The sequence below is a fragment of the Artemia franciscana genome, chromosome 9 (genome assembly GCF_032884065.1).
Source record: "Artemia franciscana chromosome 9, ASM3288406v1, whole genome shotgun sequence".
Classification (NCBI taxonomy): Eukaryota; Metazoa; Arthropoda; class Branchiopoda; order Anostraca; family Artemiidae; genus Artemia; species Artemia franciscana.
The window spans coordinates 20,874,246-20,886,635 of record NC_088871.1 but is presented as its reverse complement, the minus strand read 5'-3'; the positions used below and the strand labels follow the sequence as shown (position 1 = coordinate 20,886,635).

Below are 12,390 nucleotides of genomic sequence, written 5' to 3'. Positions count from 1 at the left end.
TTGCTACAGGGAGCTGGATTTTTGAGGCAACGTGGAATAGTATTTCAAGCCAATATAGAAAGTATTGAATTACAAAAACTCTTTTTTTCAACTGAAAGTAAGGAGCAGCATTTAAATTTAAAATACACAGAAATTATTACGAATATGACATGCGTTGCCCCCTCCTAAATACACCGCTCTTCAAGCTAAATTTTGATTTTTTGTTCAAAATATTTAAGAATGAATAATGAAACACAAGGGCGTTTAATTAGAACTATAAGTTTGTTTTTTTAAGTTCCAAAAACTTTAGCGTGAAGAGCGAGCAATTGCGGAGAAGGAAAACCCCCTTCGCGATTTCTGTTCAATTTTAATTTTAATTTTGCTCCTCACTTCCAGTTGTAAGAACTCGTTTGTTAGATTTTTATGGCACTTGGCATTAACCAAGTGACATATAGCAATCGCAAATTCTGTCGGTCTGTCGGTCCCGGTTTTGCTACTTTAGGCACTTCCTGGTAAGCTAGGATGATAAGATTTGGCAGGCGTATCAGGGACCAGATCAGATTAAATTAGAAATAGTAGTTTTCCCGATTTGACCATCTGGGGGGGGGGGAGTGGGTGGCCCGTTAATTCGGAAAAAATAGAAAATGAAGTATTTTTAACTGACGAACGGTTGATCAGATCTTAATGAAATTTGATGTTTGGAAGGATATCTTGTCTCAGAGCTGTTATTTTAAGTCCTGACCAGATTTGGTGACATTGGGGGGAGTTTGGGGAGCCTAAAATCATGGAAAACGCTTAGAGTGGAGGGATCGGGATCAAACTTGGTGGAAAAAATAAGCAGAAGTCTTAGATACGTGATTGACATAATTGGAACGGCTCCACTCTATTTAGGGGAATTTGGGGGGGGGCTTAATTCTGAAAAATTAGAAAAATGACGTATATTTAATTTACGAAGGAGTGATCGGATCTTCATGAAACTTCATATTTAGATGGACCTCGTCACTCAGATCTCTTATTTTAAATCTCAACCAGATCCAGCATTCATTTGGGGGGCAGTTGGGGGGGGGCGAAAATCTTAGAAAATACTTCAAGCGGAAAGATCAGGCTGAAACTGGATGGGAAGAATAAAAACCTGTCTAAGATACGTGACTCACATAACCGGACCGGATCTGTTCTCTTTGGTGGAGTTGGGGGGAGGGGTAATTTGGAAAAATGAGCTATTTGTAACTTACGAAAGGGTGACCAGATCTTAATGAAATTTGATATTTAGAAGGATCTTGTGCTTTAAAGCTCTAATTTTAAATTTAGACCAGATCCTGTGACATTGGGAGGAGTTGGAGAGGGAAACCGGAATTCTTGGAAAACGCGAAAATTGGGGTATTTTTATCTTACGAATAGGTGATCGGATCTTAATGAAATTGATATTTAGAAGGAATTCATGTCTCAGAGCTCTTATTTCAAATCCCGACCAGATCTTTTGACATTGGGGGGAGTTGGAGGGGGAAATCTTGGAAAACACTTGGAGTGGAGGAATCGGAAGGAAGCTTGGGGGATAGAATAAGCAAATGTCCTTGATACGTGATTGACGTAACCGTACTGGATTCGCTCTTTTTGGGGGAGTTGGGGGGAGGGGTTCAGTGACTTGGCGAGTTTGGTGCTTCTGGACGTCCTAGGATGATGAAAATTGGTAGGCGTGTCAGGGAGCTGCACAAATTGACTTGATAAAGTCTTTTTCCCAGATTCGACCATCTGGGGGGCTAAAGGGAGACGAAAAATTAGAAAAATGAGTATTTATAACTTACGAGTGGGTGATCGGATCTTAATGAATTTTGATATTTAGAAGGACAAACCATATGAGCTTTTGGCTCTTAGCTCTTCTTGCCTCGTCAGAAATGCCATATGAGCTCTTAGCCCTAGTTTTTATTTATGACCGTTTTTTAAATAATACCGAAAAATTTAGTTCCCTCTCCATGGAAATTTTTTTCTCCCATGAAAGATTCCTCCGCGGAAAGATCCTCCCACGTAACCTCCATTCTCCTTTAAAATCCCCCCCCCCCGAAAAGCATATGTATACTTCCCGATAGTCAATACTAAATATATACAGTAAGCAAAGTTTATAGCTTGTACCCCGGGGATCGTGGAGGTCAGGTGAACCTCAATAACATAGTTATGAGATCTTTTGACTATGCTGAACAAAATGACTATCTCAAAATTTTGTGTTGGGAGCGTTTTGAAAATTTTAGGTGTAAGAGCTGCTTGCCTTCCAAATACTTTTGACTCTTGAAAAGGGCAATAGAACTTTTAATTTCCGATCGAATTAGCTCCTTTAAAAGTTTCAATGATTTTAATAGCTATGATAGAGTAGCGCCGCTTATGACATTGCTTATTGAAAACTTGCATGCATATAATCTTTTCATTTAATACAAACTCTCTCTAAACTCCCTCTATACACACAATGTGTTCTGGTTTGTTCAAAATCCACCAAAATTTACCTTGAAATTTCTAAAAATTCAATAGTGTAAACCATTCTGAGAAATTGCTGTTTATCCCTTTTGACAATCTACATGCTCATGGTTCGTTTTGATTTAGTTTGACTTTCACATAAATATTCATTGAAGGCTTCAACTTCAAGCATTGAAGTTGAACCTGAAACATAGCTGATAAGTCCTCTTTACTACCTGTTGGGGCATTGTATGTTTCAATTTAGTTCAATACGGTTTCAATATTGCCAACAATTTTCGCTTTAATACCCTTAGCTTTAGTAGTAGTAGTAGCAGTTGTATGAGTAGAAGCAGTAGTATTAGGATGCAAACATTGTCTTTTGGTTAGTTTAACAACCCCCCTCCCCACAACAAGCCCTGTAGGTTTCATCTTCGCACACAAAACTGTTCCTAAGATATTGTTGATATTTCTTTTTGACGACCTGCATACAGAGGGTGTGCTGTGATTCAGTTCACCCCCCCCCCCACAAATTCACCTTTTCGCCTCATACCCTTAGGCATAGTTGTAATAATAGTCACAGTAGAAGCATTAGTATTTGCAGTACTAGTAGTAATATTTATAGTAATAGCGCTAAAAGTAGCAGAAGCATTATTATTAAAATGTTGGCCTTTGGTCAGTTGAACACCTTTGTAATCAAGTCCTGGAAGTTTCAACTTAACGCAATTAGGCATTGCTGTAACATTGCCAATAAGTCCTTTTACTAACCTGTATATTCACATACTTCTTGAAATTTTCATCTTAATGCTCTTAGCCTAACAAGAAGTTGTAATATTAGTAGTAGTTGTAGCAATAGTTTTAGTAGAAGTAGTAAATGCAATAGTGGTAGTAGTGCTACTAGAAGCATGTAATATTTGCCCTCCGTTATTTTTGACTCTTAAAGGGAACTACAGCCCATTTCCAATCAAATGAGCCTCCTCTAAAGTTTATACGACCAGCCCTTCCATAAAAAAACTTACATGCCCTCGGGGAATAGCTTGCATCCCTTGTGCACAATCTGTGGGGGTTTGTTTCAACCCCTACTACTGCTACTACTACTAGTAGCCCACCGCAGCACCAAGCCGCCTAAGGCCAACACAGCAACGCACGCTCTTCCTCCAACCCAATTTATTCATAGCCTCCCCCTTTGCACCCTCCCAGGAAGTTCCCATTTCCCTTAAATCTTTACTTATGACATCCTTCCACCCCAGACGAGGACGACATGCTTTCCGTTTAGCCCCAGACGGTTTGCCAAAAAGGAAAATCTTCGGCAATCTGTCATCCTTCATCTATAGAACGTGACCTAGCCATCTCAACCTTTCTTTCATTACAGCCCTAGAAAGCGGGATTGAACCAAATTTTTCGCAGCCTACTATCTGAAATACGGTTAGTTAGCCGAGTACCCAGAAAAATCCGTAGGTATTTTCTCTGGAAAACGTCTAGTAAATTTTCATCTGCTTTTCGGAGCATCCATGCTTTAGAGCCATATTTGACCACTACATATTTCATCACAGTAGCTTCGAATATTCTAATCTCGGTTTGCAGACGTATTTTTCTATTCTTCCATACTTTTTTTAACTGTGAAAAAATACCCTGAGCCTTGGCTATTCTACTGTTAACATCTTCACTGCTCCTAACGTCTTTACTAATAATACTACCAAGGTAAGTGAACCTGCCAACCTGATCAGTCTTTTTACTACCCAGCGTCACCTTTTCATCTTCATTTATTCCTAGCCTTAGTGACTTAGTCTTCTATACATTAATTTTGAAACCTATTCTAGCACCCTAAACTCGTAAAACCTCTAAAAATTCATTAATTTTACTCACACTTTAATCTAATATGCTTAAATTATCAGCCTAATCCAAGTCCAGGAGAGTTTTTTCTCCCCATTTGATTCCATGGTCTCCAATTACCTTTCCTGTGCTCCTTAAGACAAAGTTCATCAAAATGATCCATATAAAAGGGCATAAAACACAATCCTGCTTAACTGTTGATCAAATAGTTCGTGGTAACGAACTGTAGTAAGGAGCGACCCGGCTCAATAGTAACCGAAACTCTAAAAAATGGAATTTTGATACCAATAGTTACCTTAAAAGAATCGCATTTTAAAGCTGATTTTAAATATATAAGTTTCATCAAGATCAGTTATGCCCATCAAAAGTTACGAGCCTGAGAAAATTCGCCTCATTTCAGAAAATAGGGGGAAACACCCCCTAAAAGTCATACAATCTTAACGAAAATCACACCATCAGATTCAGCGTATCAGAGAACCTTATTATAGAAATTTCAAGCTTCTATCTACAAAAATGTAGAATTTCGTATTTTTTGCCAGAAGACAGATCACGGATGCGTGTTTATTTGTTTTTTTTTTCCCAGGGGTTATCGTATCGACTGAGTGGTCCCAGAATGTCGTGAGAGGGTTCATTTTAACGGAAATTAAAAGTTCTAGTGCCCTTTTTAAGTGACAAAAAATGGAGGGCACCTAGGCCCCCTCCCACGCTCATTTTTTCCCAAAAGTCACCGGATCAAAATTCTGAGATAGCCATTTTATTCACCATAGTCGAAAAACCTAATAACTATGTCTCTAGGGACGACTTACTCCCCCGCAGTCCCCGTGGGAGGGGCTGCAAGTTACAAACTTTGACCTGTGTTTACATGTAGTAATGGTTACTGGGAAGTGTACAGACGTTTTCAGGGGGATTTTTTTGTTTAGGGGGGAGGGGTTACGTGAGAGGATATTTCAATGGAGAAACTTGTCATGGGGGAAGAGAATTTCAATGAAGGGGGCGCAGGGTTTTCTAGCATTATTTGAAAAAAAAACAATGAAAAAATAAATATGAAAAGTTTTTTCTACTGAAAGTAAGGAGCAGCATTAAAACTTAAAACGAACAAAAATTATTACGCATATGAGGGGTTTACCTCCTCGTTATACCTCACTCTTTACGCTAAAGTATTTTTAGTAATTTCAACTATTTATTCTACGACCTTCGTGATTCAGAGGTCATTCTTAAGGAATTGAGACAAAATTTAAGCTTTAGGGTAAAGAGCGAGGTATCGACGAGGGTTGAACCCCCTCATACACGCAATAAAAACATACAAATATAGAAGTTCGTTACGTAAATTAATTCGTAAGTTACGTATATTTTTTACCAATGAAAAAGTTTGTAAAAAATTAAAAGTTCTAGTTGCTTTTTTAAGTAATCAAAAAATTGGAGAGCAACAAGGCCTCCTCCCTCGCTCCTTTTTTCTCAAAATCTTCCGATTAATTGCAATTAATTAATATGCAAGTTTCGTTTTAATTATTTATGTGCGGAGAGCCAAGATCAAAACATGCATTAATTCAAAAACGTCCAGAAAGTAAATAAAAAAAAGACAAGTTTTTTTAAATGAAAGTAAGGAGCAACATTAAAACTTAAAACGAACATAAATTACTCCTAATATGAAAGGGGCTTTTCCTCCTCAACGCCCCGCTCTTTACTCTAAAGTTTTTTACTGTTTTAAAAGAGTCAAACTTTAGCGTAAAGAGCGGGGCGTTGAGGAGGAAAAGCCCCTTTCATATACGGAGTAATTTCTGTTCGTTTTAAGTTTTGATGTCGCTCCTTACTTTCATTTAAAAAAACTAATTTCTTAATACAAAACCAGCTGCTAACCTCATTTCCTACCTTAACCGCAGCAATATTATTCTCTTACATAGCATAAATCACTTCAATTTATTTGTCTTGTATCAAACAGTTAGTGGTAACGAACTGTAGTAAGGAGCGACCAGACTCAATAGTAACCAAAACTCTAAAAAATGGAGCAGAATTTTAACGAAATTCACACCACCAGATTCAGCGTTCCAGAGAACTCTATTTTAGAAGTTTTATGCTTCTATCTGCAAAAATGTGGAATTTTGTATTTTTTGTCAGAAGGCAGATCACGGATGCGTGTTTATTTGTTTGTTTTTTGTTTTTTTTTCCCAGGGTTGATCGTATCGACCCAGTGATCCAAGAATTTTGCGAGAGGGCTCATTTTAACGGACATGAAAAGTTCTAGTGCCCTTTTTAAGTGACCAAAAAAATTGGAGGGCACCTAGGCCCCCTCTCACGCCATTTGTTTTCCAAAAGTCAACGGATCAAAATTCTGAGATAACCATTTTATTCACCGTAGTCAAAAAACCTTGTAACTATGTCTTTGGGGACGACTTACTCCCACACAGTCCTAGTGGGAGCGACTATAAGTTACAAACTTTGACCAATGCTTGCATATAGTAATGGTTATTGGGAAGTGTATGGATGTTTTCAGGGGGATTTTTTGGTTTGGGGGAGGTGTTGAGAAGAAGGGGACATGTTGAGGGAGCTTTCCATCGAAGAATTTGTCATGGGGGAAGAAAATTTCCATGAAGGGGGCGCAGTATTTTCTAGCATTATTTAAAAAAAAAAGAAAAATAAATATGAAAAGGTTTTTTCAACTGGAAGTAAGGATCAGCATTAAAACTTAAAACAAACAGAAATTATTACCCATATGAGGGGCTTACCTCCTCCTAATACCTTGTTCTTTACGATAAAGTATTTTTAGTAATTTGAACTATTTATTCTACGGCCTTTGTGATTCAGTGGTCATTCTTAATGAATTGGGACAAAATTTAAGCTTTAGTGTAAAAAGCAAGGTACTGACAAGGGGGTGAACCCCTTCATATATGTAATAAAAATATGAGAATACAAAAGTTCGTTACGTAAGTTAATTTATAAGTTACGTATATCTTTTACTATTAAAAACATTCGTAAAAAATTAAAAGTTCTAGTTACCTTTTTAAGTAACAAAAAAATCGGAGGGCAGCTAGGCTTCCTCCCCCGCTCCTTTTTTTCTCAAAATCATTCGATCAAAACTATGAGAAAGCCATTTAGCCAAAAAATAAATAAATATGCAAATTTTGTTTTATTTACTCGTCTGCGGAGAGCCAAAATCAAAACATGCATTGATTCAAAAACGTTCAAAAATTAAATAAAAAAAAAACAATTTTTTTTAACTGAAAGTAAGAAGCGACATTAAAAGCTAAAAGGAACAGAAATTACTTCGTATGTGAAAGGGGCTGCTTCCTCATCAACGTCCCGCTCTTTAAGCTAAAGTTTTTTACTGTTTTAAAAAGGTAGAGTTGAGAGAAAGAGTCAAATTTTAAGATAAAAAGTGGGGCGTTGATGAGGAAGCAGCCCCTTTCATATGCGAAGTAATTTCTTTTCGTTTTAAATTTTAATGTCGCTTCTTACTTTCAGTTAAAAAAAAATTGTTTTTTTTTATTTAATACCGTATAAGGATAAGACCTTCGCTAAAGCTTTTCTATTAACAGAATCGAAAGCTCGCTCATAATCTACGAAACTGAGGACCTAAGGTTTTTGACACCGAAGGCACCTCTCAATTATCAATATAAGAGTGAAAATTTGGTCGTCACATCCTCTACTTTTTCTAAAAAGGTAGAGAATGACACTCACTCTTGTCACCTTTCTTATACAGTGCTTTAATTAAGGTTTTCCTAAAACAATTAGGTAAATCCCATTTTTCAAGAATCATATTCATAATCTTCAGCAGCTTATTTCTAACCTCAGAGCCACAATATTTAAGAAACTCATATATCACACTATCAGCACTTAAAGCCTTATTATTTTTTAATGCTTTTAGTACTGTCGCTAATTCTTCCTCGCAAAACATATCTTCCTTCACATCCAAGGTATCACAAATTTTTTCATTTTCATCTATATCTTTTCCTGCAACTTTATCTCGGTTTAGCCCATTGAATGAATGAATGAATGAATGAATGAACTTTATTACCCGTAAAAGTATAAAAACACAAAGTATGCAGTATTATAAATAAACAAAAGCAAAAACGATCAACAGCGAAAAAAAAAAATCAATCTATAAAAAGACAACATGGACTAATTAACCAGTATCATTATGAAAAAAAAAGGCTGCAGAGGGTCGTTTAACGTGAATAAAGTTGATAGTCTTTTTACATAAATCATCACTAGAAGACCGAATCCGAGAAGGTACATCTATTAAACCAAATTAAGCAATTATTTTTTTAGCACATTCTCAAAATGTTCTGCCCATATCTCTTTAACTCTTTCATTATCGCCAATAGTGGCCCCCTTTCTATCTTTAACTGGGACTAGTCTGGACTGACTACTCCCTCTCGATTTATTAACATGCCAGTATAATATTTCACTATTATACCGTCTAGCTGTTTCTTCTAGATCCTCAGCAATTTTATCCATGGCCTCCACTTCCCACCTCCTTAGTTCGTATTTTAATGCTTTCTCAACTCTCTTTACATTCCTTTTGTTTTCGTATGATCTATCACTCACATAATTCATGTACAGGCCCCTTCTACTATATAAGAAATAGGGATAGAGATATCTCTATCCCTATTTCTACCAACCTGGGTGTTAAAACCTCCTAGTAAAAACTATGTTGACTAAGATGGCTATCTAAAAATTTTAATAGGATATGTTTGAGAACATGATGGGCGTGGGGCAAGACAGGTAATCTTCCAATAATTTTTTACTATAAAAAGGACACTAGAATTTTCAATTTTAAATAGATTCATTCCCTTTGGAAGTGTCAACGAAAACTCCTTCTATACAAAGTGCCCTGGTCTAAAAAAAATAAATAGATCATTACATTGTGCCAACATCGTTCTTTACTAAGGCAGAGCTATTGTGCTGCCTATGATAGACTTCACTCGGCCTTAATTTAAAACAGTTAAACGTGCTGAAGAGGTAACACATAACTTGAAATCGTCCTGTGTATGATTTTTTTTTGTAAAACTTTGAAATTTAAAATGTATTTGTACTTTGTATTTTTTCAGAATTTACGAAGGGAAGTGATTTTGTTTCTTTTTTTTTTATAAGATTATAAAAAAATCTATTTTTAAATATAAATGACACCATTTTATTGTTAGAAAGGTTTTTAGATCAATGTGTACGATGTATTGAATTTAAAGCTTTTTCTTGTCAAAAAATTCAGCCTTTTTTATGAATAAATGTGACCAAGTGAAATTATCTTGAAATTGTACGGGCCAACTCTATTAAACTATCCTTAACATCAACGAACTAACCCAAGTTTTTGAACATCTAAGTTTTTTTACTAACAGCTAAATGTTCTAACCTTTAAACAAATGTTGTTCAAGGTTTAAAGCCATAACTTTTAAATTCTCCTGGTGATTGTCTCTAAGTAATTCCAGGTAGAATTAAGTAGAACTTTGTAACTTTTCAAAAAATATGTTTTCCATGGATGGCTTTACGAAATGTAATAGAGAATAAATGATTCAAAAAGACTGATTAACTAGGGAATTGAAATTTTATTTCCACAAACTTTATTTGAAATAAAAGGTATATATATATATATATATATATATATATATATATATATATATATATATATATATATATATATATATATATATATATATATATATATATATATATATATATATATATATATATATATATATATATATATATATATATTTTCAACTTAATAAAAAGTTTTATCCCAGTTTTGAACTGTTATACTTATATATATATATATATATATTTATATATATATATATATATATATATATATATATATATATATATATATATATATATATATATATTGGGTAAGGGTGTTTAGTTGAGACTTTCAGAGTTGAGGAGGATATTGCTTTATCAAAATGCAATAATGTGCTTACCAGCAGTCGAAAGTGCGTATATGCAATATCGGAGGATTGATTGCTTAATGGTATTCATTTGAAACTTTTGGAGACCATTGGGCTAAATCAAAGGATACTATGCACCCCCAACTTGTCAAATGGTGTATAAAAGTCGTTACTTATTAGTGCTTTTTGCAACACATTTAGGGGGTATACCCGGAGCCATAAGGAATCACCAATCTCTCAAGAAATGTTTTTCTTTCAAGAGTTATTTCTTCAGGGCATTCTCCAAGACGTTAATATAATGTTTACTTATACAAATTACTAACGTAACTATTACAAAAAAAAATATTTCTCAATTAAAACAATTCAGAATCTACAAACTCATTGGAACAAATTCTGAAACCTCTATCCACCAGTGCAATCACAACCCTCGTTTCTCTGAAATAGGGAGGCACGAATGAAAGTTCGAATTTTTATCTTTGTGTTTAGACTTTCTATATATATTGAGAGCAGTAAATGAAAACCACTTTTAATCAATAGGACATCAAGAAGAGGTAGTTTGTCATTTCTTTCAAACTCCGCAGTAGATCTTACATTTTTATCAAAACTATTTGAATATTTATGGAAAAGATCTAAGGACTCTAAGCTGTGTTTCCAAATACAAGCCACATCGTCCATGAATCTGCCCCAGAAACAAGGAAAGAGCCTAAAACTGTGTATAGCGAAGGTTCTAATAGAGCCCATGAAGAGATTTGCCAACAAAGGAGAGAGAGACGCCCCCATAGCCAAACCAAACACCTGTTTTTAAAATTCATCCCTAAAACCAAAACAAAGAGAATAATCATTTACAAGAATAACGTACTTCATAATGACATGAATATCGAAACTAGCCAAACTTGTCATTCGTCAAGTGTATGGGATGAGAGATTTGCGAAATATATGATATCATTGTGATTACGGGGGAATCTATGTTGAAGTGTTTTTGTCGTATATTTATTTGCCCAATAAGTTGATTGAAATTGAAACTAATTGATAAAATTCAAGTTGGAGGAACAGTTATGTTTTCCAGAAAAAGTCAATAAGTGAATATAATGCAAATACGTAGACAGCAAGATCGAAACAGTGCATTGGTGAAATACATTGAAAAAAATGATCTGAATCAGTATGGGAAAAAGTGAGATTTCTACTGATCTATTTTGAAAGTAAAATTGTCTCGAAACCAAAAATTTTTTTTCCAGTTAGATATTTTAGTAGGTTACCACACCTTTCTCTAGGGGAATCAATAGGCGATAAGAGGATACTCGAAGTAGAAATAATCTTTATCTTTGGATTTCTTATTTAATCTGTAGTAAAAGTGAGAATGTCAGGATTAAAATATGAACAGATTTGAGAAGCAAAAGGTCATGCGAGATCTTGTGACTTTGAAAAAAAACATCTGAATCTAAATGATCACTGTCAAAAGTCATCAGTGATAACAAAACAAAGTATTCTCTCAAAGAATGCTTTAAGATATCATGAGCTTTAGATTGTTGTATGATTCTCATGCGTCGCAGGCCTAACGCATTTGCTAAACTTAGTGACATATTAATCAAAACAAAAGAAAAATGATATTGTGGATTTGCTTTTGAATAGTACCAAGACATTCAAGTTTTTAACTGTTAATTTGATACTCTATCCAAAGATTTTTCCAGTCTCTGGTTTTCATGACAATAACAAATACGTCGCTACTTTAAGAAATCCTGTCAAACCAGGCTTAATTGATTTTGAAGTGTTATGTCAGTCGATTACTCCTCCTATCTCTCTCTAGAAGTAAAGATAATATTCCCTTTTTCGATCGCGAGATAGTTTCTATTTGGTAGGAAGAGATTCAACAATAAAAAATGTTCTACACATGTCCGCTATGTTTATATTCATTGGACAGCTGGTCATTATGTGATAACCGCACTATTCTTGCTAACTATGACGAAAATTAAGTTGCATAAAGGATATCCAGCACAAATTAGAGACTGTAACTCCTATCTTGAAGGGGTATGTGACTCTCACTCTATAGCTTTTCTATGTTCCAAATGTCACTCTGATAAATATGATCAATTGGAAAATACTTACCCTGGTATGTTTGGAAAAAACCCTAAATGTGATATTAGTTTCTTTCGAAGAAACTGGTATAGTCGTGGCTTTAAATTGTTTTGGGAAGAAAAACCTAGTCTGCACTTCAGTTGCTGAAATAACAAGAGAATCTGTTTTTTACGACATCGCTGTT

The 12,390-nt window shown here is 35.0% G+C and overlaps 1 protein-coding gene across 1 annotated transcript in view; it reads right to left on the bottom strand.

Annotated features, from left to right (window-relative positions):
• LOC136031140 (lachesin-like) overlaps positions 1-12,390 on the bottom strand; it is a 129,929-nt gene that overhangs the window by 20,294 nt on the left and 97,245 nt on the right. The gene's annotated exons all lie outside the window — the stretch shown is intronic.